We start from the raw sequence: 27,608 nt of genomic DNA, 5'->3' as shown, positions 1-27,608 counted from the left end.
TATAGCAAGCTTCAAGTTTAGAGGTGAGGGAAGCAGACAAGTTAGTTAGAAGAGGGGCACCATAAAGGAGAGAGGGAAGGAGGTAGGTGGTTGCTAATGTGTGCCTAGAGGAGTTTGAAAGAAATAGATTATTCCTGCAGAGTATGCCTAACCTTTGGTGATTTTTTTAATGTTTTGTTGTATGTGGACATCGAATTTGAGGTATTCATCAATGATAATGCCAAGGAGTTTAGCGGAGGGGACCACTTCTATAGGAGTGTTGGTTTTGCTTAGGATGTTGAAAGTGGTTTTGTCAAATGAAGAAGTCTTGGTAGAGGGGAAATTAGTATTTTAGATTTATTGGAGTTGAGGGAGAGATGGTTTTTGTGCATCCAGTTTTCTGTCATGGAAAAAGCTATTTGAGTTTTGGACAAAAGTTCAGAGAAGTTTGGGGCGGCACAGACTAAGGTAGAGTCATCAGCGTATTGGATGACTGTAGTGTCAGGGAGGGCGGAGTGAAGGTTATTTATGAAGATGTTGAAAAGTATGGGACCGAGGATGAATCCCTGAGGAACACCGGTAGGAGTAGGTAAGAAGGAAGAGGTAGAGTCCTTCCATCTGACAGCCTGAGATCTGTCAGAAAGGTAACTGGAGAACCAGGAAAGAGTATTAGGGGAGAGATTAAGGTTGGAGAGATGAGAGAGAAGGTGTGTGTGGGATATGGTGTCAAAGGCTTTAGAAAGATCTAACAGAACAGTGGATACAAGAAGACCAGAATCTCAGGCTTGATTAACAGTTTCTGAGAAGGAGAGTAGGGCAGTTGTGGTGCTGTGGCCAGGGCGGAAACCGTGTTGGGTGGGAGTAAGTAGCTGATTCAGAGTTAAGTAGGGTAAAAGTTGGTGGTGAACACATTTTTCTAGAATTTTAGATATTGGAGATAGAAGGGCTATAGGGCGGAAGTTAGAAATGGAGGTGTTTTTACCTCCTTTGTGAAGTGGAAGAATGTAGGCAGAACGCCAGAGTTTGGGTACGTATGACTCTTTTAAGGATCGGTTGATCAGGATGCTAATTGGGAGGGCAATACATTCGGCTGTGCATTTGAGGAAGGAGGGGGGAATGTTGTCAGGGGCATTTGAGCATGGCTTTAGTTTGGATAGCAACTTTTTTATAAACATTGTGGAAACTGGTTTGAGCTGGAACATAGAGGGGCTGTTATTAGGAGAGTTTAGGAAGTTGGATGGATTATTGTTAGGAAATGTTTTGGTTAGCTTAGTTATAGAATCTGTAAAGAAAGTGTTGAAGTGAGAGCTCAGTTCCTTGTCAGATAAAGTAGGGTCAGGGCAGGGGTTACTTTTTGATCCAGGATGGAGAAGGGAGCTAACAGATTTCCAGAATTGTTTTGGGTTTTTATTATTATTGGACTGAAGTTTATTATACTAGTTTTTTTTGTCCATGGAAATCAATTTTCTTACTTGGTTTCGGAGTTGGGTATATTGGAGCATAGTAGAAGGCAGTTTACTTTTCTGATAAAGCTTCCAGGATTTGTCTCGGAGATGGATGGTATGTTTAGTCTCTTTGGTTAACCATGGAGCAGAATTGGCTTTGATTCATTTGTTTCTTAGGGGGGCTAGGGAGTTAAGAGTCTTTAGGAAGAAAGAGTTAAAATGTTCAACAGCGTTGTCAAGGGAGAGAGTGGTAAGGAATTGCCAGTCAATTTGTTTGAAAATGTTAGAGAAGTATGTGGCGTTGAAGTTGTTAAGGTTGCGAGTTTGGATGTAATTATGTTTGAATTGTGAGGGGTTAGCAGAGTGATGAATGAAGGCAGGGAGATGGTCACTAAAGGAGTCAGGGATAGTGCCAGAGAGAGAGAGATTTTGTTTGCATGGGAAACTAAAATCCAATCTATTATGGATCCTGGGGGGGTGGATCTTGTTAGGTCGGGTTGTAGAGTGGATTACTTGGGAGAAGTTGAAGAGATTGATGGCTTGGGAGGGGGAGGAGTGGTGATTTTGTTCCAGTCAATGTTGACGTCACTTAGAATAAAGGTTTCATATTTTATTTCAGATGAGGCCCAGTGGAGAATATTCTCAAGAGTGGAGATGTTGTCACCTGGGAGATGTATAAGGAAATAAAGCAGATATGTTTGTGTTTATTGAGTCGGAGAACAGTTGCGGTTAATTCAATGCCATATAGCTGAAACACCTTAAATGGTCATTTGCATATATCCCATGTTGCCTCCAATACAGAAGGATTAAGGAATCAGATAGTGGAAAGCCTAGCCTTGCAAGATTTTTCTTTTGCTTTTTATTGATTGTTTTTCCTGTGTGAGCTTTTTACTCATAGTTTTAGTTTACCCAAGAGTATGGCAAAGCATACAGGGATTGTGCTACCTTGATGAACCCACCTGCGAAGCTTAAGTGCTCCAAGCATGACCAAATATAATTAAAATCTACAAAATCAAATGATGTCTTGAAATCAGTTAAGCAAACAGTCACCAGACACTGGAAATTACAAGAAAATTGTGACAGCTGCCTGGAAGATGGTTTGCTGTGATGGGCTGTCAGCTCACAGTCGAATGAATGTGCTGACCGGACATGAAAGAACTGCTAGCTGGTGGGCAACAGGGCAAAATACACACACACAAACACAGTTGCATGTGCACCCACAAGCACACATATTCACACACATGCACAAACACACAGGGGTGCATGCGCACGTGCACACACACACACACACACACACACACACACACACACACACACACACACACACACACACACACACACACACACACACACACACACACACACGCACGCGCGTGCACACACTTATCTCAGATCTAGATTAAAAACTACCCAGCAATTCTTAAGCACCTATGAAAACTAATTAAAGCAATATTGAACCAACAAGTCGAACATTTAAAGCAATCCACTGAAATAAATAATGAAAAATCATAAGTCCAACCCCCTAGTCAAAGAAAGATGGATAAATGAAACACATGCTGGTATGGTATGCATAATAGATGAACTGTGTTGAACTGCTGGGAGTAAGTATGGATGCAAACAGGGAAAGTAGCTGCATGAGGCAGTTCCTGTCTCCTCAGGCAGCATCTGTAATATTTAAAAATATATTTATAAAAAAGAAAGATGATACAAAATATATACTTACGCATACTTACTAGTACCTGTAATTTTTCATCTACTAAAGTGTAATAAAAGAGAAATCAGTATGAAAACTACATGTAACTATGGGGAATACGCATGCCTGGGAATCAAGGCAAACATGGAGGCAAGTGCAATGACAGTAGAATTAAAGACTTCTAGCCACCCAGTAGTGTAAACCTTGGCTCTAGATGATTGTCACTGGTAAAGTGACATCCTGACCCCATACACAAAAATGGGAAAAAGGGATTATGGATGGATGGATGGAGGTTAAATCAAGTCCTTATCTAAGATTATAATACAAATCAAGAAAGCAATAGCAAAAAAGTAATGGACAACTTAAAATGTTTCCTATATGATGCTATTAGGGCAGTTCTACAACAATGCAAGCAAAGAGAAAGAACTGGTGTATTATTTAACATTTAATGTATTTGTTTATCTTATTTTAGAACATTTGAATGACCAGAAAACAAAGCAGGCTATATTTTCACCAGTGCCAAACATGTATTATTTGAGCCATTACTTAAACTGTCCAGTCTATGCCGCGGTGGTATGGCGGTAGCACTGTTACCTCACAGCAAGAGGTTCTCCCATTCGATTCTTGGCTGGGCTTGGGATTGCCTTCTGTGTGGAGTCAGCATGTCCTCCCCACAGTTAGGTAGCGTTCGAAAGACATGTATGCGTAAATGGGTGTGCCTTCGTTGAAGGCTGGGTGTTGAGCTGGCACCTTGGCGTTTCGTAAAAATCTACTGCCAATCATTAGCGGACCGGAGTTCCGCTGTAGCAACCCCTTACCGGGAAAAGCTGAAAGACAAACAACAGCAACTTAAACTGTTCAGTCTCAGCTTCACCACAGGGTCTGTCCCTGATGCCTGGAGAACAGCCACTTTGATTCCTCTACCCAAGAATGACCCCTGTACAGACTCAGATAATTGTATGTCTATCAGTCTTGACAGCCTTATATGCAAAGCCATAAAAATGTATCATAGTAGAACTGAATTATGTAAACATACAGACAGCCTAACTGATATAGGCCCCATTAAGTTTGGTTTTATGACAAGCAGATCTTGCCTCCTGAAGCTAATAAACTTCTTTGAAGAGGTTGCAGAAGGTATGGACAGTCGTCCCTCAGTACATGCTGCTTACCTTGATCATGATAAAGCTTTAGACAGTATCATTCATGCTGATATTATTGAAAAATTAGACAAATGTCAGGGGAACCTCTACACCATCTACTGAATCACAAATTTAATGCAAAATAGATCTCAAGCAGAGAAAGTTGCTGATATACTCTCTGAACATTAAATTGTAATTTATGGGATTCCACAGAGATCAGTGCTGAGCCCTCTCCTGTTTGACATTAATTATTTAGACATCCAAACCAATATCTCTAAAGTATGGTTGACTAGTTTTGCTGAAGACTTTAAGTTGGCCACTGTTATCCATTCATCTACTGAAGTGTTCCATATAGGGGTGGAATATGCACATTTCTGGTATACAGAAAATGGTCTTAAGCTACATGCAAAAATGTGCAACATATTAGAGTTCATCAAAAAAGTTGATCCCAGTTTGTATGTTATAGGTGGTATTACTCTTCAAGCAGATGCTATGAGGCACTTGTGTACTTATGCGGATGACTGTCATTTGATTGTCATGTTTACATCTTAAGCAGGAAATCATTCTAATTGGCTTAGTACATTTCAAAGGTAATATCTTCAAAATCCAAAGATGTCATCTTACCTCATCAGATATAATAATCCCTTTGACATTTACAAGTCTTAATTATTTATTTATTTTATTTTTATTTATTTAACATTTGTTAACTGGGAAAGTCCGGCTTGAAACAAAGCCAATTTTCAGCGGAGGCCTGGGGAGAAACACCCCAGATGCATGTCTTTGTATAAGTTTATATATATATATATATATATATATATATATATATCTATATATATATATATATATATATATATATATATATATATATATATATATATGTGTGTGTGTGTATGTGTGTGTGTGTGTGTGTGTGTGTGTGTGTGTGTAAAATATTTTTTTTTATTTAGCATTTGTTTACCAGGAAACTCTGATGACTAGAATGACAGGCATCCACATTTCAGCAGAGGCTGTGGAGAAAAACTCCACAATCAATTTACAGAATACAAAGGTTATGTATAAGTTAACTACAGTTCCAGAATATACACTACTACAATTATTACAGATAGTACTACTAAAATAGGAATATTGTGTACAAGCACTCATGTTCAGAATATCTGATATCCAAAACATTTAAAAGATGTGCTTGTGTATACATTCACACAGATTTATGGGACAATCATTAATGGCAGGAAAAGGTGCATTGTATATTAGCTAGAACAAAGTAGGAAGAAGTATGAATGATAGGTAGAGGCTAAGATGGAGCCAAGTAGGTCAGGATGGTTGAGATGTTTTAAACTAAAATGTGAGAGAATGTTGAGATAGTCCCTGTTATAGAGATGACAAAAAAGATAATAGTGAGAGGATTAACTGGAATATTTACAATTGTAGTATCGTAGGTTAGTATTAGGCTAACTGCCCTTGTGGGCCATTTTAAACTTATTATCCAATTATCCCATGTGAGACTTGAACCTTGCACCTTGTGCTTATAAGGCAAGCACTTTAATGATTAGGCTACTCTCCCAACCCTATAAAAGTAAAATAAAGGAAAGTAAGATATAAAGTGTTTGAGCTAATCTGGGTTATGGCAGGAGCATAAGCAGGATTTGGAGATGTGCTCTTTGTTTGAAATATTGCAGGTCTGGAATGAACCTTAGGTGGAAAGTGATGCTGTTCCATATTTTAATAAAATAGTTGACATACATAGAAAACCCTGCTGAGTTATGAGTTACTAGCTTTGGTAGTCTTAAGGGGAGATTGCTTACTTGATCACAGGTATGTTGGCAGTAAGTAGTGGTATAGGCATACCTCTCAACCTCTTACTGCAGGAAATCTGGACAAAGCCACAATAATGGGTGCAAAGGTCCAAAAAGTAGGGACAGGTTTTAAATACTGCTCTTATTAGAAAGTTACTAGAATAACAGGATTTATGTCAGGATACAGCTTCTGAGAAATATTAAGTCTGAAACTCAATTTTATGTCATTATTTAATGACTTATGTCAGGAAAAACACGCATTTTATGAGGAACAGACTGGAAAAATGAGGCAAAAATGTGGACATTCTGCAAATATCCGGAGAGTTGAGAGGTATGAATGTAGAATATTTTGAAGGTTGTGGCAGTTTCTGTGCTGATATAGACAACTGTGAACAATGTCTAGTTGTGTATAAATAAGATAGCTTGGTAGTTCTAATGAATTAATTTTTTAGGGCAAGGGTTATTGTAGTGTCTTTAGTGGAGGGTAAAGTAGTAGGCCTGTTTGTCAGTTTTTACTTGATGCTTAGTGAGGTTTCTCGGGTGCCTGAATGTATTCTAAGTTGATTGAGTTTTGTTTTGTGTCCATAGTTTCCATGCTCTGTCTCTTTTTAGCGTAAGTTGTTTTGTTTCCTTTTTCAGCCATGGCACAGGGATCAATTTTATTCTTTAAGTTATAATGGGGGCTTGCTGATCTAGTATATTTAGGACAGTGGAGATGAAATAGCTGACTGCATCATTAAGTGGAAGAGTTTTTAAAAGAGACCAGTTGCATCTTTTGAGCGTCATTAAATGTCTTTGCAGAATGTAGTTAAGTTGTGTACTCTATTGTAGTTAATTATTTTGTTAAGGCTGTTGTGTTTAAGGACAAAGGTGAACAAATGGTCACTAATAATATCAGGCAGACAAACTGAGCTGTTAATACTGTTTTAGTTTCTGGATAGTATCCAGACTAGGAATGATTCTCTACCACTTTTGATCAAATCTTTTAGCTGTATGAATTACATTGGCGAAACCATAGAAGATGATAGAGTTTATAACTAGTTTAGAGTTGCATGTTTTCCATCTAGAGTGATTGTTTCTTAAAGAGTGTTAGTTAAACCAGCTGTGTCACTGCCTGTTGGAATATATATGAGTGCAATACAAATATTTTTGGTTGTTTATTTTCAGTTGAGGCTGTAGAAATTCTAAATTTTGGAAGATAGGATTCAAATCTAGACAGAGAATTTACAGGAGCATATTTTTTAATATAATGGCAACACCTCCTGCTCTCTTTTTTGTCTGTTGAGTCTATGTATATTGTAACTTAGAGGGGCTATTTGTTCAACCTTCATGTCATTTTTAACCAGATTTCTGTAGTAATGAATATGTCAGGAGGATAGTGTGTTATTGCTGCATAGATGTCTTGGATTTTATTGTGGCAACTTCATTTGCAATCACAAATAGGATTTTATTATGGCTATTAGGGGAGAGGGAGTGTTTGAAGTGGGTGTTGGTTGATGTGGTGATAATGTATTCTAACAGGGCTGGGACGTATGTCTCCACAAGGAGTTAAGAGTATGAAATTGGATAGTTGAATATAGACCCTTTTGGTTTGTTTTTTAGTTTGGAGTGATGTAGAGGGCAGTAGAGACTTATTGAAAGGAATTTAAGAGAATTTGAGAACTGAGTTTGTAGGAATCTACAGGAGATGAGAATGTATGGGCTAAATTGGAATAGGTCTCGTGATTTGTTATAATACAGTGTGCTATTAAAGTCTGGTATGGTTTTGGGGTTAGTCGGAGAGATAACGTGTTGTGTGATTTATTTGAGTTGAGGATAGCAAGGACAAACAAAGTGGGCTGCAAATAGGAGGCAGCAAAATGTTTACTTCTAAGAAATTTCTAGGTATACAAAACAGGACTGTAGAGTTTAATATTACTCACTATAGGAGCAAATATGAGTAAAACTGACCTTTAACTGGCTTTACATTTTAGATTTAACAGTGAAAATAGATTAAATCAATAATTATACTGTGCATTGAGGAAAGACTAAGATTTAAGTCATATAGTATTTTATATTTTATATATATATATATATATATATATATATATATATGTGTGTGTGTGTGTGTGTGTGTAAGTGTCTGCAGGGAAAATATAATTTTATAAACTGCTTAGTTAACATACCTAGTAGGTTCTGTTTGAGTTATCTGAAGAAGAGTCTTTCTTCTTTGGTGCTTTAACTCTGGGGAAGTTTAAATATATCATTCAACTGGCCAGACTGTTTGCTATATCACATTCTTTTCCATAGTTGTATAATAGCCTTCAAGGTTACCTCAAAATGTTGGGCACCAGGACGGACCCCATCACTCTTATTTATAGTTACCCCACAGTCATCTCTCCTGTTCTACTTAATTATGTCTTACAGCAGGCATCACTTACGGCATTTAATCTCTATGTGCTTCTTTCCATCCCTTCTATTATATTATTTTCATTTTTGAGATACTTTCTGTGATGATATCATGTAGTGCCATCTGTGCCAGGGAGAGTAAGGCAGTGCATGTGCAACATGCCAGGATAACTAGCTGAAGTTTTGTGAATAATTTTATACAGTTTGACTATCACACTGATTTGTACAAATGATCGTGTTAAAAATGTATTTATAAATTTGCTTGTGATAAAAATTAATCAACAGTTGGTCCTGCTGGACAGAAAAGAGATATACATGTATGACAGACAGCATTATTATAACTGATTCAATGTATATGTTTTAACAGAGAATTCTGGAAGGGGTAAGATTAATCTCAGTCCAGCTAAGTTTGAAAAATAGGTTGAAAATTAAATGGGTTGGTTTAGACCATAAAGATTTTATCTTACAGGTCTGATTGCAGGCAGAGAGAAAAATGACCGGGAAAACCAGGACTAGAAATCTTACTGTATTGTCCTTAGGGGTGAACTAATTGCTACCCTGGAAGGGTGGAAGTTTTGAAAATTGTTCTATAGCTTTCAGATGCTGCAACATGTCTTAGCAAAGCTCTGGGTGTGTATTGTACCAGAGTCAGGTGACCAGATACCATGTTATTCTATTACCAGCACTGAAATGATTGTTTATATATTAGTGAGAGATATAATGGAGCTCTCACAGCAGCACTTTGTTCTTCAGAACCGGACAGGAAAGATCTCTCACAGATATCTCACACAACCTCAGACCACATCTTGTTTTGCTATAGTACGCAGATCAGCACTCATCAGCTTGCCTTGCTGTAGTAAGTAACTTAACTAAGGAACAGTAATTCTTTAGTCAGTCATGAGAATATAGTGAGATTAGTCAACTATTGTTTTTCTACATCTGTGTGAATCTATCCAACTGTATTATTTTTTCTACCTCCTATGACTGAAACTCTGGTGTTTGTTATAGCTAGACATTCAGTATTCACATGTTTTTTATTTTATTTATTATTAAATATTTCTATACCTTTCATTGTAGCTGGGCTTATAGAAAATACGTTTTATAGGTTCATAGGTTCATAGGTTCATACTAGGCTATCTGCCCAAGGGCATTTATAAGCCTAGCCCATAGTTATGTGGCTTTCGCCACCCCTTTAGTTTGGATAAAAACTATGCCTATTATTTTGCTGTGCCTCTGTCAAGCAGTGACACTGAAGTAATCCCTGGGGTATATCTGCGATCTCCCATCTATTGGTCAAGATTCCTCTTGAACAAGGCCAGCGAGGTGCTCTCTTAAGAGTACTTATGCTTATTTTAGTGACATTGTGGCCACTCCTGAAAGTCTTGCTGTATTGGTCAGACTCTACCACTTGTATTAGTGTTAATTTTAATCAGTATAATTGGGTATCCTTGCAAAAACCTTAGGGTAGCTGACTGATGGCAGAGTAACTACCTTAGAATCTGGGCAGAGGGGGCACTGCTGGTAAATCTGTGCCAGCCTTTCCCAGGTGTGTGTGTTTGTGTGTGTGTGTGTGTGTGTGTGTGTGTGTGTGTGTGTGCGAGCACACACACTTGTGTGTGTGTGTGTGTGTGTGTATGTTTGTGAAAATTAAATATTTAAGAGTGTGTGTCAGCTACTTGGAACAGAGACACAGTGCTCCAAAGTGGTCAGTGTGGGGTCCTGTTTGGGGCCTGGAGAGAGAGAGAGAGAGAGAGAGAGCAAGAGAGAGAGAGAGAGAGTGTCCAGCCCCAGGTCTGGAGTGAGGTCCCTGTGTGGTCTTAAGGGAAATTGTGCTTTTTGCAAAGAGCTGTATCCGAAAATACAGTGCGTGTCCATTTTTGCTCCTAGTGACCATCCCTCAATGGTGTCAGTGGCAAGGATTGAGGCTCCTTGATTACTGGTCTGGAGTAAGGACTGTCACACATTACTTAATTACAGTCAGCATCAGTCCAAGCTAACCACGATATCTTCGCAAAAAAAAAAAAAAAGAATACCTTCTTATTTTAGTAATGATGCCAAAACTGTAATACATTTAATAAAAATATTATATTACAAAACATCATTTTATATAAAACAAGCCCTTCAAAAGTTTTCACCTCCTGTGGCCTGACTGGCCAAAAGAGGTGTGGAAACTAAGTCATTCAATACCTCACAGACCCATAATTCATTCTATTTACACAAGTACCCTCTGACTAGAAGTCACTCAAAATCATAATAAAACATATCTAAGGACCAAAGCAGTGAACAGCTCTGCATTTTGAAATATGTTAAGGAAGCTTTGTCCTATGGAAGGCTCAAAATCCTTCTTGAGAGATAATATGTTGTGGTCTCTGAAGCTGAAGCCTATTACACATCTGCATCTCAGTGACAGGCACATGTTGACCATCTCATGGCTGAACTGGAACAACTAAAAGAAATCATGAAAGGTCTGTGAGACACACTGAGTACTTTTAATAACTTCTGTGATACAAACTAAGGAAGACCTGAGTTCACAATCAGATACAGTAGAGATTTGATTATCTGAACTTCGATTATCCAAAACATAAGTTATCTGAACGCAGCCTTCAAAAGTTTTTGGATAGGAAAAATCATAAAGTCTAAATATATAAATGCTGTACATATTCTCTTCTTTGTGGTTTTTGAGATTGTAGCCTGCCCATTTGTGAAAACTATTCTTTATCGTCCACTGAAATCAGTGAATGGTTGAAAAGTATATTCCCTGCACGCAGAAAAAAACAAGATTTTTAGAAGTTTTTTATCCAATTCACTTATATGTTTGATTATCCAAACACTTTGATTTTCCGAACTAGCATAGGTCCCAATTAGTTCAGATAATAGACTCTTTACTGTAAATTCAATGATCTGGAGAACTGCAGTCATCAGAATAATGTCAGAGTTAAGAGACTTCCTTATACAGTGTAGAATTCTGAGCTGCAAGCACTTTTTGCAAATATTTTAAGGAAGTTAATGAACATGCCTCATCCATTAACATCATAATGGAGAGAGCACACTAGGTTTGACTTGTAAGGCATGGGTTATGAAGGCACACATCCAGATATGCATTCAAAGTCTTCTAGTCCTCACAAAAAGAGAATCAATGACACAGCAGAGTCATAAAAACAGAGGCATACTTTGGAGTGAGCACATTTTATTATTTACAGAGGACTTTTCACAAAACATTTCCTTCCAAAGGCAGGTGTTACTTCAAGAAGCTGAACAAACTAGGATATAAAACTTCCTTGCTTTACCATGCACTCTTACATGTAGAGAAGTGTGGTCATAGACCTAAGCTTCAAACATGGCAGGAAGCAGTTAGCTTCATGCAAGTGGCCAGATCTCAGTGCATAGCTACAAGAGACAAAAGCAATGGGGGACATTGGACTGATAAAGGAATGGAAGAGGACCACAAAAACACCAGAAACACTTCTCCCCAAATAAAATTCTGGGCTCCACTAGGAAGGTGCCCCTATACAATGACAGTTCTCCAGTGAGTAAGCTCATCAGAGCCAACAATAACTCTTCATTACAGAAAGATCAATTGGTCTCCCCTTCTACAGCAGAAGTGCCACATGGGGAAGAAAATCTACAGAAAAGATATGGCACCTAGGAAAATTAGCTAGGCAGGAGGACAAGGAAGGAACATCTACTCAAAGGCATGATCTCTGTTCCCTCATCACTCAGAGTGTGCAGTGACCTAGTTATCCAAGCAGGACCATTGACTTTGGGGTCTCTTGAGGGATAAAATAGCACAGCTAAAGCCATGACCTGGTCAGAAATCTTTTCTGACTCTTCTGGCTTAGCAGATTACCATTGCTGGTTGGCAAAAGGGCTAGTAAAGCTGGACAGGACTGGGGCAAATGTTTGACTTTACTTATACTACTAGTAGTAAAGTCTTACAGTGTTTTCTTATGCTCCAATAAGTTTGCTACTCCTTCATTATGTGGAACTCTCTCAACTTGCCTACCTTTTTGTGCAGGACTGTTTGCTTACTATCCTGTTGTCTTCCTAGGTCAACGTGGGGATTGCTATTCTTTTCATACTTTGTTATTCAGATGGTTTTGGTTGGATAACTAATGTATTCCCTCCAGTGTATACAGGAAGTTGTATGACTAGTAGTTGTTCATTATGTATTAACTCTTTATTGCATTGTAGAAAGTTATGGGTGTAGTTAGTAGAATTTACATGACTAATATTTTTCTTTATCTTTTCATGTTTAGCATATAGCCACCTGATTGATCCTACCATGGAAAATGAGGGTCATATTGAACAGATCTGTTAACTGCTTTTGTTAAGACTAAACTTTATAAATTTGGCTATAAATGTCAGATTTAATAACTCTCCTCTATCTACTCTGAGCCCATCCTTTGGAATATAATTTGGTGCTTGTAATTTTTGACTTTGTTTGCTGCAGGTGAACCTGGTTATCTGACAAAGTATGATGTACCACAATTTGTTTGAGAAGAGATAACTGGATTGAGTGAATGATGTAGATAAGCATAATTTATGTAGCCATTAAGAAAGGAATAATTAGTAGAATATATAAAATATTGCATGATAATTATAAGAATCAATCAGAGGAGGTTAGGAAGGATTGGGAAGAGAAACTGGATAAGCAATTCACAATGAAACAATGGGAATATATGTATGTCTCTCAAATATGCAACAAAATCTAGAAGATTTAGGATCTTTCCCTGCAGACTGCTTTGTCAGAGATGATGGGAGAGCAAATTGGTGTATCTAGGAAAATGATTTTTCTGAACTATGATACAGAATTGGAATTGCCTAGGCATAGTAAGGCCTTGCTATGTCTAATTATGATGACTGCCAAAAAATCAATTACTAGAAAATGGAAATCAATGTCTAAACCAACTTTACTGGATGTAGCGAAGATAGTAACAGAGATAAAACAACTTGAACTGGGATCTTTAGAAAAGGGTAACAGCAAATTGCATAGGAAAATGGGAAATGTGGGATCAATATATGCAGAAGAATGAGGTTTAAAATAAGGTAGGATTTGAATGAGCTCCATAATAGCTGACTGACAAAGACTGGAAATTTTAAAATTGATGTATAATGTTTGCAACTACAGTTGTGTTGGCACCATTTGTAATGTATAATATTTGCAACTGAGATTGTGTCGCTATGGTTTATTTTCATTTATATAAATGTAAGATTGCCTATGTCATACATGATAATTTAATAAAGCTGTTTCTTGTTTACAAAAAAAGATTCTATAGGAAATGTAACATTCTGCTTTCTGCCTTCATGCCTTATATTGGCTGCTTTTTTTTTAAAATATACATTTTTGGGGCTATGTGAGTCCATTTATGGAATTATGGTATAATCTACTGCTCCTGTGGTATAGGACTATAGATATCACTTTACTAGATCAGGTTCTTTCACCAAACATGAAGGGGGCTATAGGGGTTGCTTACATTGTTTATTTTCTATTGGGGCTGTGGAGATTGGTTTTCAACAATGTAGAGGTCCAACACACTCTACTAAAATATATCAGGTGGTCGTTGCCCAGGCATAGGTGCATGTTTATCACCAAAAGAAAGCTTTTTCCAGCCTGGGGGAGTCACTGGATTTTTCTGGGGGGGGGGGGCAGCATAGCATTCCAAGATGGGCAGAGGAAAAGCAGTCACACCTTTGCTAGATATAATTTTACCAAGACAGGGGATCATGTTCCTTTCTTGGGACACTGGGGGTAGTTCTCAACTTATTCGAAGAGCACAGATACAGTAGAGAATTAAAATGGAAGAAGCTTTAATAATTTGCCTCCAGGAAACTAAGCTTGAGGTGGGGAAAGTTAATAAGTTTGCCTCAAGGCCATGCAGACCACTGTCCTGGGGGTGGGGTGGAGTGTACTCTTCATGTTTCACAAATCCCTTGAGATTTATACATCTTGTGTCACTAAAGCAGAATAGGAAGATGGTTGATATGGGAAGGGAAAGTGAATATGAGACAGCTGGTCATAAAGAATTAATACATCCGCAAGGAAGATGATTTTTTTTTTAACAAAGATTTCTTGGGTCATTGTCAAGAGTGACTTCCTTTCCAAATTTAACATACTGCCTGGTCTCTTTAACATAGTTGTTGTGTCTTTCGGCTTTTCCCGATTAGGGGTCGCCACAGCAGAACTCTGATCCACTAATGATTGGTAGTTGACTTTTACGTGCCAAGTTACCAGCCCTGACGCACAACCTTCAACGAAGATATGCCCATTCACACATGCCTGCACACAGAAGATGCTCTAGCTGAGAATCGAACCAGACAACATCTTGCTGTGAGGCGACAACGCTACCGCAGCACCACCACCACCGCAGATAAAAAAGACAGAATGTATGTAGGAAAGATATTTATTGACAATGCCAAGTCATATTACAATTTTGGATGTCAGCTAGTGACTTAATGGCTGTATGGAGATAATTCTTCTTGGAAAAGATCAGCTCTTCTTTCTCTAGGAACCTAGCCCAACAGGGAAGAAGGATAGATATAATTTTTGCTGAAATACATTTTAGACATAAAATGTATTCACCTGTGATTCATGAGCTTGAGCTATCTGGCTGTGTTCCTACAACTTTTCCGATTCAGTTGATAGGGTCTTCAAGAAAACAACATATCGGAGGTGAGCACATTATAAATGGAACTCTCACAAGTACAAGACTATACTTGAATCTTTGGTATCAGAGGTGCTAACCATGAATAAATTGCAGAATGATACCTACAGCAGATTATGGTGGGAAGGCTGTAAAATGGCTTTTTGGGGAGATATCTTAGGCATGGATAGTGTTAGACAGTGGGAGAGGGCCAGGCCCCTCAAGATGAAACTCTGGACTCTGGCATAAGTCTAACATGAAATAACTACCACAGGGGGCACCATTACTCCCTTGAATTCTGAATCAGTACAATGTGCAAAGATAAGTCTTATAGAGATGACACAGGTCAAGTTAGTTTTACAAAGAAAGGGTTAGTTCTGGTGGTCTGTTTTTTGAAACAATATGTTACACAAACATCAGTGCAGCCAGCACAGTCTGACCAAGGACTATAAAATATAACAATAATGACTTAAGATCAGCTTCCTGAGACTTATGTCTTTCTTTACAAGCATACCAAGGAGAATTCAACTTGCCACTGGGAATTTGAAGCAGCTAAGTTACAACTGATAGATCCCTAGGGGAAAGAAACCATTTGTGAGTGAACAAGGTTAAGAGGTCAATAAAGCAAGTGAGATGCCATAAAGCTCCAGAAATAAATGGATTTCTAGTGGAATTGTACAAGTGTGTGGGGTCCTCTGATAGACTCTGGTGGAAGTTTTCAGTGACACAGATGGTTTCTAGATGGCCCAACCTGAATGGAAACAGAAAATGTTGAGGTTAATCACCAGATCAAGTGATGCCTTGCCCCTCATTAACTGACTTTAGTTCGACTGCCATCATTACTCTTGATTTAAAGATTCTGGACAAAACATTGGCTAACAGACTGAACACAAATCTGCCACATTTCATCCTCTGTTGGTAAAACGTTTTTTTGAAAGGGTGGGATATTCCAGATAATTGGTGGGAAATAACCTATTTTCTCCAGAGGGCAAATGGTGACAATGGAAGAACAGTCACAGTTCTTTTTTATATTAAAGAAGGCCTTTGATATGGACATTTGGGGCTTGCTGTTTAAAGTCCTGGATCACATAAATGTAGGATCTAGTTTCATCAGAGGGATCAAACTTCTATATGCCAAGTCCACTATTAGAGTCCTCATCAATGGGAAGTCTGTCAGAGCTAGGATCACTTGGGAGAGACATGAGACAAGTGTGTCCATTAACTGACTTTTCTTGGTAGTTGTGGGAATAGTATTGTGGGTCAGATGCATCCTTGATGAACAAAAGGGTAAGGATGGAAGGCTTAGATCCTTCTTACTCTTTGCTGATGATTGTGTCCTCATGATCACAAGTCAAAAGCCTGTTTTTAACAAAATTATAGATATATTCTAACTTTTTGAGGACTCATCTGTCAAATTAGTAACCCTGCTAAATCAGCAATGATCCATTGCAGCCAAACCCATCTGGAGATGCATTATAGGAGCAGCCTGGCTGGTAAACAATCTACATACCTAAGAATTGTCATGGGTAGTTTCTTGAACACTATCATAGAAGATAACATTGTAAGGCTGACTGGCAAAGTTTCCAGTCTCATATTAAAATTAGATTTTTTTCTACTATTATTGGTAAGATCTATGATGGGCAAACTATGATCTTGCCACACATAACCTACCTGGTAATAAACATTCTGTTTTCAGTATAGCACCTGTGTATCATATATTTAGGAGACTTTATTATAATGCAGTTCTGGATAAAGAGGGGAAATAACATCTGCATCCATAGCTTACATTGCCAGGATGTTTGGTGGCTGGGGTCTCTCATATTTAGATAGTTGTTGTATAGCATTCTAACTCAATAGGTTTATTACAAGTATCACAAGGAAGGAGGCATCTACTGCACTGGGAGCTTTATTATATGTGTGCATAGAGGGTACTTTATGTCAAGTTTATTTGGAAAGTATAGAAAACATATGATTAGCATAGTGTAAGTGGCCAACTGATAATATATAACATCTGGTCTATATCACTTTGTCGAAAGGTTAATTGAGCAAATCACTAATCATCAAACTCAAATCAGCAAAAGCTCAATTAAGCAAATGATCGTTTCAGCAAAATGGTTCCTAGGGTACAAAAGTAGCAGGCCAGCAGCCATCCATAACAAATACAACAAAGCCTGACTAACTTGGTCTGCAACGCTATGGAGCACATCATCATGGAACTCATTAACAGAGACATTGGGAACCTCCAAACACTGGACCCTACCCAGTGTAGCTTTGTTAAGGGCAGATCATGCCTCCTAAACCTGGTGGACTTCTTTGAGACAGTTAACAAGGCTATAGATGAGGGAAAGGTGGTATACACAGCCTACCTAGACCTCGCTAAGGCCTTTGACACCATTCCCCATTCTGGTATTATAGACAAGCTCACCAACCTGAACATAAACCCCTATGTCACAAGATGGGTTGCCATCTGGCTCATGGACAGAACCCACATGGTGATAGTTGCGGGAACTAGGTCCGACTCTAAACTGGTTACAAGTGGCATTCTCCAGGGCTCAGTCCTAGGACCCCTCCTGTTCGGCATATACTTCTCAGAGGTACAGCCAAGCACAGGAGGACTATGGCTGACCAAGTTCACAGATGACTGCAAACTAGAGGCTATAATTGACTCTCTGGCTGACACAGACATCCTCCAAAAGGGTCTCACTGAGACGGATACCTGGTGTCAAAATCATGGCCTCAAGCTAAATGTCAAAAAGTGCATAGTCATCCACTTTGGAAAAAACAAAGTACCCATAAACTACCACATAGGTGGTAGTCCCCTAAATATGGAAGATGTATTAAGGGATCTGGGGACCCAAGTGGACAGCAATCTCACCTTTGATAATCACATTGCCAAGGTGGTTAGAAAATCCTTATACGTGGCCCACCTAATCACAAAAGAGATCACATTCAGATTGAAAGAGGTCATTGTTCCCCTCTACTCATCACTCATTAGACCCATCATAGAGTACAACGCCCCATTTAGGATGTACCTTACAAGACACGTGCAACAGCTGGAAAGACCACAGAAGTACCTCACCAAGAGGATCACTGGTCTCAAACAGATGCCCTATGCAGCCCGACTGAAGAAACTCCAGTTGTACTTGGTTGCATACCGCCTACTCAGAGGTGATCTCTGCCTGACATACAAGGCCATGTCCAACCCAGAATTGATGGACATGCTCCACCTCAAGAAAACCTTATCCCCTCGAGCCACACACTCTAGGGATCTAAACCTCATCACAACAATAAATAGGACGTGCTGGAGGGATAGATTCCTGCCCAGAGACTTCCCATGCTTTGGAACAAGATCCCAATCTACATTAGGCAGAGCTCCTCGCTAACACTCTTCAAAAGAAACCTTGACGAGTGGATGGGAAACAGAAAGTTTACCTCGGGGATCACTTCAGCGGCTCTGCTGGACAGAGGCACAGGGAACTAATCTAAGGGGGCGGCAAAAGCAAACACATTCTGGCTAGGCTTATAAATGCCTTCAGGCAGATAGCCTAGTACCAACCTATGAACCTATAAAATTTAAAATCTTGCAAAGTGGGGAGCTTCACCCGCCCACACTCCCCCAACTAAATATACAAACTCCAAGATCACACTACAGTGGGAAAAAGAGCAAGCATGCCCTTTCCCTAGGAAATTTTTCACTGAAATGATTCACTTAATTGAGCTTTCACTGAATAGGGTTCGACGATTAGCAATTCACTCAATTAAGCTTTCAACAAAATGATATAGACCCATGACATCAACCCATGGTCAGACAGATGTTAAATAAGTCACAGATTGAACATTAAGTCAGTAAAGGGTTTCATAAGAGGTCACAACTGCAGACAATTCCATCTAGTAGATCACTCCTGGCATTCCCATCTCTCAAGGAGTTCTATAATATGTTTGCCCATAATTGTTATTTATACAGCCAGCTAGGTCAGGTGTAGTTGAAATATATCAATTCCTCAGAAAAAAACAGGAAGGTACTATCTTGGCATAAGTAAGTGGGATCTTAGTTGGCATGCATGCCAAATATACACAGATATCCTATGGGTAAAAGTGGAGGTCCTAAGAAACTTAACAAAAAGCAGATGAAATCTCATGAAGGCATCCATCTGTCAGATGTGGAATGGGAGTTAATATGGCAAACAATGGACAAATTAAAATGCTGGTCCAGATATTATGATGTACAATTAAGAATCATCTACAAATGGTATCTCACCCTGCAGACTCTGGCACTCTAAGCACAAGACAAATAGAAATTGTTGGAGATGCTGAGCAGGCAATGCGGAGCTAGTTCTCATGTTCTGGGATTTTCCCAGCGATTCATTTTTTAAGTATCTTAGCCAAAAGTTACCCTCAATTTATAACTAATCTGCACCTCGTATATGGGAATTTTGGCTCTTTGGGCTGGTACCCATACCCACAATGCTGCTCTCCAAGTGCTGGATAGCTACTAGGTGATAGGAAGTTTAATCAGACCTTGCTGCACCAAACAATGGAAGCAGAAGTAGTTGTCCCACAAAATTAGTGCAATAAACCCCTTCATAAATATCTGAGCAATATTGTTGATGCCTTTAAGAATACTGATCGTTTGGATACTGTCCTTCTGCAATGGCAGACATTGCTGTCTCACTTTGGTTAAACTCCAACTTACAAGGGAATGTAAGGAATGAGTAGGTTGACATCACCCAATAAACAGGGCTACCCTTTGAGAAGCAATATTTTGGGTGAATGCTAGGCAATGCATATAGAGTAAATAGCTGTGTTTTTTTCTGTTACGAGTTTCATTTTTATTTCTCTTTCTCTGTTTTATACAATGTTGTATGATGCTTCTTATTCATTGTGTTTTCTGTTAAAAGTGCACAAAATGCAATACAAAAAGGTATACTACCTCCTGCTTAACCACATTAGGTCAGAGGATATCCATTCCAACCCTGAACTACTACAGCAAAGTACAGCTACGCATCCTGGACTCAACACCAAAAGATTGAAAGGTCACCTGTCTTCATGCATGCAGCCCAAACAATAAACAGGACACACTTGAAGCAACATAGATCAATTAGTAAAAGTCCCAAGATGACTGTCTGAAAACAAAACATGATTCTTGAACTGTTCCTAACATTAATAGAGATAGATGTTTTAACACTGAAGCTCTTCCAAACAATATAAGTGATCACTGCTCTGCAATAAACTGATGGTCGCCACCACCTCAGATAGTTGTAGTTAGTCCATTTTTTGAGCCCAGGCTGACCAGGCTAAATATTTATGTCAATATTGTTGACTGGTCCCCTTTATATTCTCTGTCTGATCCCACTAAAGCTCTACCATACTTCATCTTCATTCTAACCACATTTTAGTATGCCCTCTTCCCTCATGCACCTGGAATGCTTAGAGCTCAGCTGTGTCCCTGGTTTACAGAAAATACAAAAATAATATGATGAAACAAAGACACACTGCAAAGAAGGTTGGAAAGAAGAATCTTTAAATCATCAACTATAACAAGAACAAACGAAGATCCAACTAGACTGTAAAAACCACGGGATGGCTTAGTACTCGAAGATAAGCACAACTCCAAATAATTTTCAACAGCTTTATTACGATACCAACTCCACACAAGGAGCTAAGAATCTCCACACGAATAGATGCAGACTAGGTTGAGCGCTTTCATCTGCCTAATAGCAGATTTCATCAGAACCAAGAAGCTCTAACAACTTGCCCTTATATACCTAGTTGGGCGCCAAAATTAATTGATTAATCATTTAATCAGAACATTGTCCATGCATCAAATGCATTTGGTTTAGTTTCTTATAGTAACTTAAGGTTATACAACCTATATTACACTATAAACAAATACATATGAAGTTAAATAAAACTTGCATGAAAATACATATAAAATGCATGTAAAATGATATAATAACATGTTAAAAACATTTCCAAGTTCATTTGAATTTCATATAGCATATTGAACATGCTAAAATATTAAATAAATTTTTAAAAATGCTTGTGACAAAATGTACATACAAAAACATATATACTGCATGTAAAGTGCAAAAAATTTTTACAAATATTGAAACATGTTGTGTATAAAAAACATACATCCCATAGGGACTAAATAAAACTAAAACTAAAAACAGCTATGAATTAACTGTCAAAAATAAGAAAGGGTTTGATGCTAATATGGTCATTAAGACCAGGTTTAGTAGTAGCATCACATAACATTTGCCATTTGCTTTCAAGAAGAGATAAATAACATTTCCAGTTGCCCCCTATGTCTGATTGATCTATAAGGTCAATGATGCTAAACAGAAAGGAATGCTCACTACCCTTATCCAATATGTGTCTACTAAGCGCGTTGTTGGGATCTTGCTTCCTAATTCTATATGTATGTTCGTAGATCCTTGTCTTGAGCCTCCTTTCTGTTTTACCTATATAATATGCATCACACCTCACACAGGTAGCGACATAGACTAATCTAGAAGTATTGCAATTGCCTCCCTTACTGTGCAAGCTGTTGCATATAATATTTTTTTCAATTTCACAACTTTAGCTTCATTGATGAATCTACACTGCTTGCATATCCCACATTTCCTGGTATGTCTATTCCCAACCTCTTCTCTATGGTTCGGCTTGGTCCTTTCCAACATCCTTTTGATGTTGAGTGAAGTTTTATAAACAAAAATAGGGGCTTTGCCTACTGCACTGCAAACATCTTCTGAAATGTTAAACAGATTCCAATGTTTCAAAAATATCTCCTTCAGGGTATTAACATATGGACTATACGTGAGAACACAAATGCATCCTGCTGTTACTCTCTTCTTCTCATGTGATGCAAAAGGCCTTCATGTTTTTTATGTACAATATGTTTCAATGTTTGAAAAATTTTTTTGAACTTCACATGCAGTATATATGTTTTTGTATGTACATTTTGTCACAAGCATTTTAAAAATTTTTTTAAAAAAATGTTTTAATATTTCAGCATGTTCAACATGCTATATGAAATTTAAATGAACTTGGATATGTTATTAACAGGTTCATTATATCATTTTTTATATGCATTTTCATGCAAGTTTTATTCAACTTCATATGTATTTGTTTATAGTGTAATATAGGTTTTATAACATTTAGTCACAATAAGAAACTAAACCAAATGCATTTGGTGCATGGACAAAGTTTTGATTAAATGATTAATCAATTAATTTTGGCGCCCAACTAGGTATATAAGGGCATGTTGTTAGAGCTTCTTGGTTCTGATGAAATCTGCTATTAGGCAGATGAAAGCGCTCAACCTAATCTGCATCTATTCGTGTGGAGATTCTTAGCTCCTTGTGTGGAGTTGGTATCGTAATAAAGCTGTTGAAAATTATTTGGAGTTGTGCTTATCTTCGAGTACTAAGCCATCAACTATAACAAGCCTTCTTCACTTATAGAATGCCAACTAAGATAGCTACCAATAGTGAAAAGACTGTCAATCTCAGAAAGAAACAAGTTACATTCTCTAGTGCGACTAAATACTTAGTAAAGAAATAAAACAGGTAACACTACATATTACCAATCTTTGTAGAAGTCTTCATATGCTTTTCACTTTGACTATAGAAACATTAAAGGTAATTTTCTTGTACCTACAACTATTCTTCCATTATCAGACAATAATACTTCACAGCTATACACTCTAGCAGCACACACTGTTATCTTTCAGTTTTGCTATGTTCCAGTTAAAGATGATAAAGCTTTGCTAAAGAAGCTTAATTTCTCTGATGGCAAAAATATTCTGCAAAATTCTATTTTCTTTCATAAATCAACAAAGAAATGTTACATCCCTTCCACAAATGTCTAGCTTGAACCTCACTTCATGAACAGTACTGCCACCCTTCAAACACTTCCTCATAATACCACTCCTAAAGATCTTTTCACCCAGTACCTTAAAGTTTACAGACTCATTTCCAATACATGCTCTCTTGCAAAACTATTTGAAAAACTATTGTACAGTTACTTAAACACATAGGTAGCTACAGGCTACTTCCTGACCATCAAAATAGCTTTTGAAATGCTTACAGCACTATAACAGCTTTACTTACTGCTACAGACACAATTTGTACTCTTATCAATAATGGCCTTATTGCAACCTGTCTGTCCATACATGTTTCAGGCATTTGAAACCATAAAGCACAATCCGCTATGTAATAACATTGAACAATTTAACTCTGGACAGAATGCAGTTATTTTGTTTCAAAGCTATTTAAAAGAAAAATGTTTCCACATCCATGCCAATAACTCAATTTTGAAGAATGAAATTCTCAACACTGGAGTATCCCAAAGGACCATCTTAGGCCAAATGCTTTTCTTACTTTTTTATTGATAACATCACTTGTGATCTATCTTCACTTGGTAGTATCATGTATGCTGATGATATTTAAATGTATGGTAAAACATTACATCTAGATGTGCAGTTATAATTACAAGAAAGCTTTCTGACCTCTGCAAGTGGTCCATTACTAGCAAAGTTTTAGTCAGCCTCCAAAAACCTAATGGCATGCTATTTTCCTTATCACAGATATTGACAATCCTACCATCTTGAGTACTTTAAGACAATCAGAATAATATAATCCCTAATGTAACTGAATACAAATACTTAGGTCCCCCCTCACTCTTTCTTTAACTTTCCCAGTCCATACTGATGATATATAAACTCATCTCACAACCTAAATATCCTATCATTATCTATCCATACTGCTTTACCAAGAAATGTGCTTCTCCAGAAATTATAACACTGCCTGCCACTACTAGCCTCACAGTCATCCTATAATACTCAAGATTGAGATAACTGTAAGTAGAATATGTGCATTTATACTGTTGGCAGACTCATGGATGCATCACTGTGATTTGGCATGCTCTGGCTTCCAGTTCCAACCAGGGGCACCCTCCTTATAAGTGCTCTGCATTCCAAATAATAAACCTAGAATATTGCCACTTTTAGATTGCGGCATCCTTTGAGAGAGTGAGTATAATCACTCAAGAATTTGTTAAAATGATAACTTTACGCTAACTGTACAAAAATTCAAGACAGCTGTATATGAAATAGCCTTCTCTAAGTGAAGCCTATTAGCTGGAAAAATCTGCCAAGCAAGTTAAAAACTGGAAAACCTTAGAAGAATTTAAATCTCCAATAAAAGATCACCTTCTTAAAGACTCCACGTGCACATATTATCAAGAAAATGTATGACAGTGCAGAGCATGTGGTTGGTGCGCTAACAAGCTGATAAACAATATGGTACACCTCTACCAGGTAGACTAGGAATTGTCCTTTAACATTTTGTATGTTGTGTATATAATCTCATTTGAAGATAATTTCCTTTGTACATTTTAATGTTTTTGCTTGTTTATTGCATTAACTTTACAAACTTTTGGAAAAAGCGATAAAGTGAAATCAGAGGGGTGGCAATAAACAAAGGAAGGAAAATGAAGGAGAGCAAGAAAGTATTTATTTTACTTCCACATTTTCTGTTTTTTCTGAAATAGTAAAAGAACAAGTCAAATACTCTTGGCTAAGATTAAATGGGGAAATTGATTTTTTACAAAATAAGAATATTAGCTTCTCCTATAGGAGAGGAAGAAGCATAAAAGATTTCTTAGTACATGGGAAATTTAGAATGCCTCAAGTAGGGCTAGTTCTATAACCAGAAATGTTAGGTATATTTCCTTGTGGAAAATGCAGTATATGTGAGTTCATAGTAAAAGAATTCACAGACACTAATGGAAAAAAGTTCCAAGTTAGAGGTATTTATGGTTGCAACACAGAGAAAATTATATATGGTTTAAAATGTCCATAGAAAAAAATCTATGTGGGGGAAAGTAAAAGGCGGTTTTCATGTAGACTTAAAGAACACATAAGAGATATAAGAAAAAGTAAATCAACTAGTCCAGTGGCAGTTAATTTTAAAGAATTTCATAATAGCAACCTGGAGGGGTTGCAAGCAACTATTCTGGAAAAAGTAAAATGAATGAATTAATGAATTAATGGTAGAACAACATATAAAAAATGTATTAAGAAAGAAACAATGATGATTTTAAAGTTTGATACTATGTGCCCTAGAGGCTTAAATCAAGAATGCACTTGGAAGTGTTTGGTATAATGCAATTTAGTAATTGGTAATTGATTAATTGTTTTTCTAATGAAGTAATTAATTTAATATAAAGAGTATAACAAGCTTTTGTTTTTATTTGTGTGATTGTACTCTGTTAAAGGCTGTTCACAGAGGCTAGAGAGAGAATTTTCATATATTTTTAATATAAAAAAAGAATTATTTTTTCACTGGTTGGTTCTGTGTGGTATTCATTCAACTGTGAGCTGTTTCTGATGTGGTTTATGAACATTACAAACATGTATATGTCATTACCATGGTTGTGGCAGAAAAGAGTCAGTCAGCAGAGCAGCTAATTTACCTAGTAAAAATAGTAAATAAAGAAATTACAATCTAACTTCCTGTTCAAATTTCATGCAGCAAGACAAATAACTAATACAGCGATTTATGCACAAGATGATGGCATACCTCTCAACTGTATGGATTTTTGCAGAATGTCAATATTTTTGCCATATATTTTTTGATCCATGTTTTCATAAAATTGTGCTTTTTTTCTGGCAAATTAGTGCAAAATTGTTAAACACTGAAGTTAGAAAATAGTGACAGATATTTAGGTTTAAGACCTCATACCATTCATAAAATTCATGGTAATGCAAAACCTGTTATTTGATCAACTTTCTAAAATTGTAAGACCAATATTTAAAAATTGTCCCTATTTTGTGCCTTTGTCCCACTTTTATTTATGGCTTTGTCCAGATTTCTTGCCCTAAGAGGTTGAAAGGTATGGATGGTGGTGCCAGAAAATTGTATTCCAAAAATAAATAGGAAACAATGATTAAGTGTGAATTTATTGATTAGTTACAATTAACAGCACTACTGAATAATGTAATTCTTATATGCATAAAAGCTCATCAGAGTTTGATATCTTACAATAATTATATGGCTTATGTGTACAACTCTTCATTATGTAATCTCTAATTTTTTAATTTTCTCAGCTAGTTGTGTGAATTGTATTTTTATAAAAACACTTTGGTTTTCTGATTGTTTTATAAAATCCTGTAAAAGCTGACTTGTGCAGCCAATGAACGTACTTGCCATTGTGATAGCCATTCACAAAGAACACTGAGAATATATGTTTGGAGTACTGAATTTGTTTTCTGGTTTGTATTATATGTTATCTATTATCTGTCTATCTATCTAGCTATCTATGTATCCATACGTATTTCTATGATGTGTGTGTGTGTGTGTGTGTGTGTGTGTGTGTGTGTGTGTGTGTGTGTGTGTGTGCATTTGTGTTTTAGATAGATAAATAGATAGATAGATAGATAGATAGATAGATTGATAGATAGATACAGATATATAGACAGTGTAATTTATGGGCCCAGCCCTCCTTGAAAACGATGGTAAATTCTGAGGGTGGTTATTGGTAAAAAATACATAGCCTATTGTCCAGTTGTTCCTTTGATCCTATGATCCTATGATCATGCTTTTTCAGGATGTCTCTGCAAGAAGATGTCCAGAGAGTAATAAAACCAGAGTAAATACACATCCTAAGATTCAGAAAAAGGCTCAATGCTCATGGTAACTGCCTGCCTCAGGTCAGTCAACTAACACTGCTGTTAGAAAACGTGATTCAGAGGCAGCTATTGGAACAATGAGAAGCACATCATTACTGGCTCATTAGCTTGTCTCTGAATCACACAATTACCAACAGTAGAATTGTCAGACCTCACAGAAGTAGTGTTCTCCCTAGTGGCCAATGCATTGCATTGACAAATGCATTCTCCTACAATAACACATACATCTGTCCATCAACAAGTAACCCCACCCCCACCATTGATCACAGTCAGTGAAATAATCACCCGTTCACCCACTTACATGATCCAACACACATAGACAGATAGACAGACAGGCAGACAGATAGAGACACACACACACATACACACACACACACACACACACACACACACACACACACACACACACACACACACACACACACACACACGCATGGATTCTTGATTCCCTACTTCACCTCCTAGTGTGACCATCATCAGGGCAGTCAGACAGACAAAAACACATACCCACATACATATTCATGTAGCTGCATTAATGCCCCTGCAGACATGAGCACACGTGTCCACACACATGCACACACTAGCACACACCTTAACATCATGTCTTCACTGAACTTACTTGCACCATGAGGATTCCCACAGGAATGAATGGTTTACTGTGTTTTTATGGCAGTCACTTTTCTTCCAAAAATCAGACTTTTATGTGGCTGATTGATTTGCTGAATCACTCTTTCATGTAAACAGGGAGCGGCTGCTATTTCCAGAGTGAGACAGCACATGGCTAATTAGCATTATGTACTTACCCACACTGTTACATTGTAAATTCTACCCATGA

The sequence above is a fragment of the Protopterus annectens genome, chromosome 2.part1 (genome assembly GCF_019279795.1).
Source record: "Protopterus annectens isolate FY-2018-M chromosome 2.part1, PAN1.0, whole genome shotgun sequence".
Lineage (NCBI taxonomy): Eukaryota > Metazoa > Chordata > Ceratodontiformes > Protopteridae > Protopterus > Protopterus annectens.
This window is presented reverse-complemented; position numbering follows the sequence as displayed.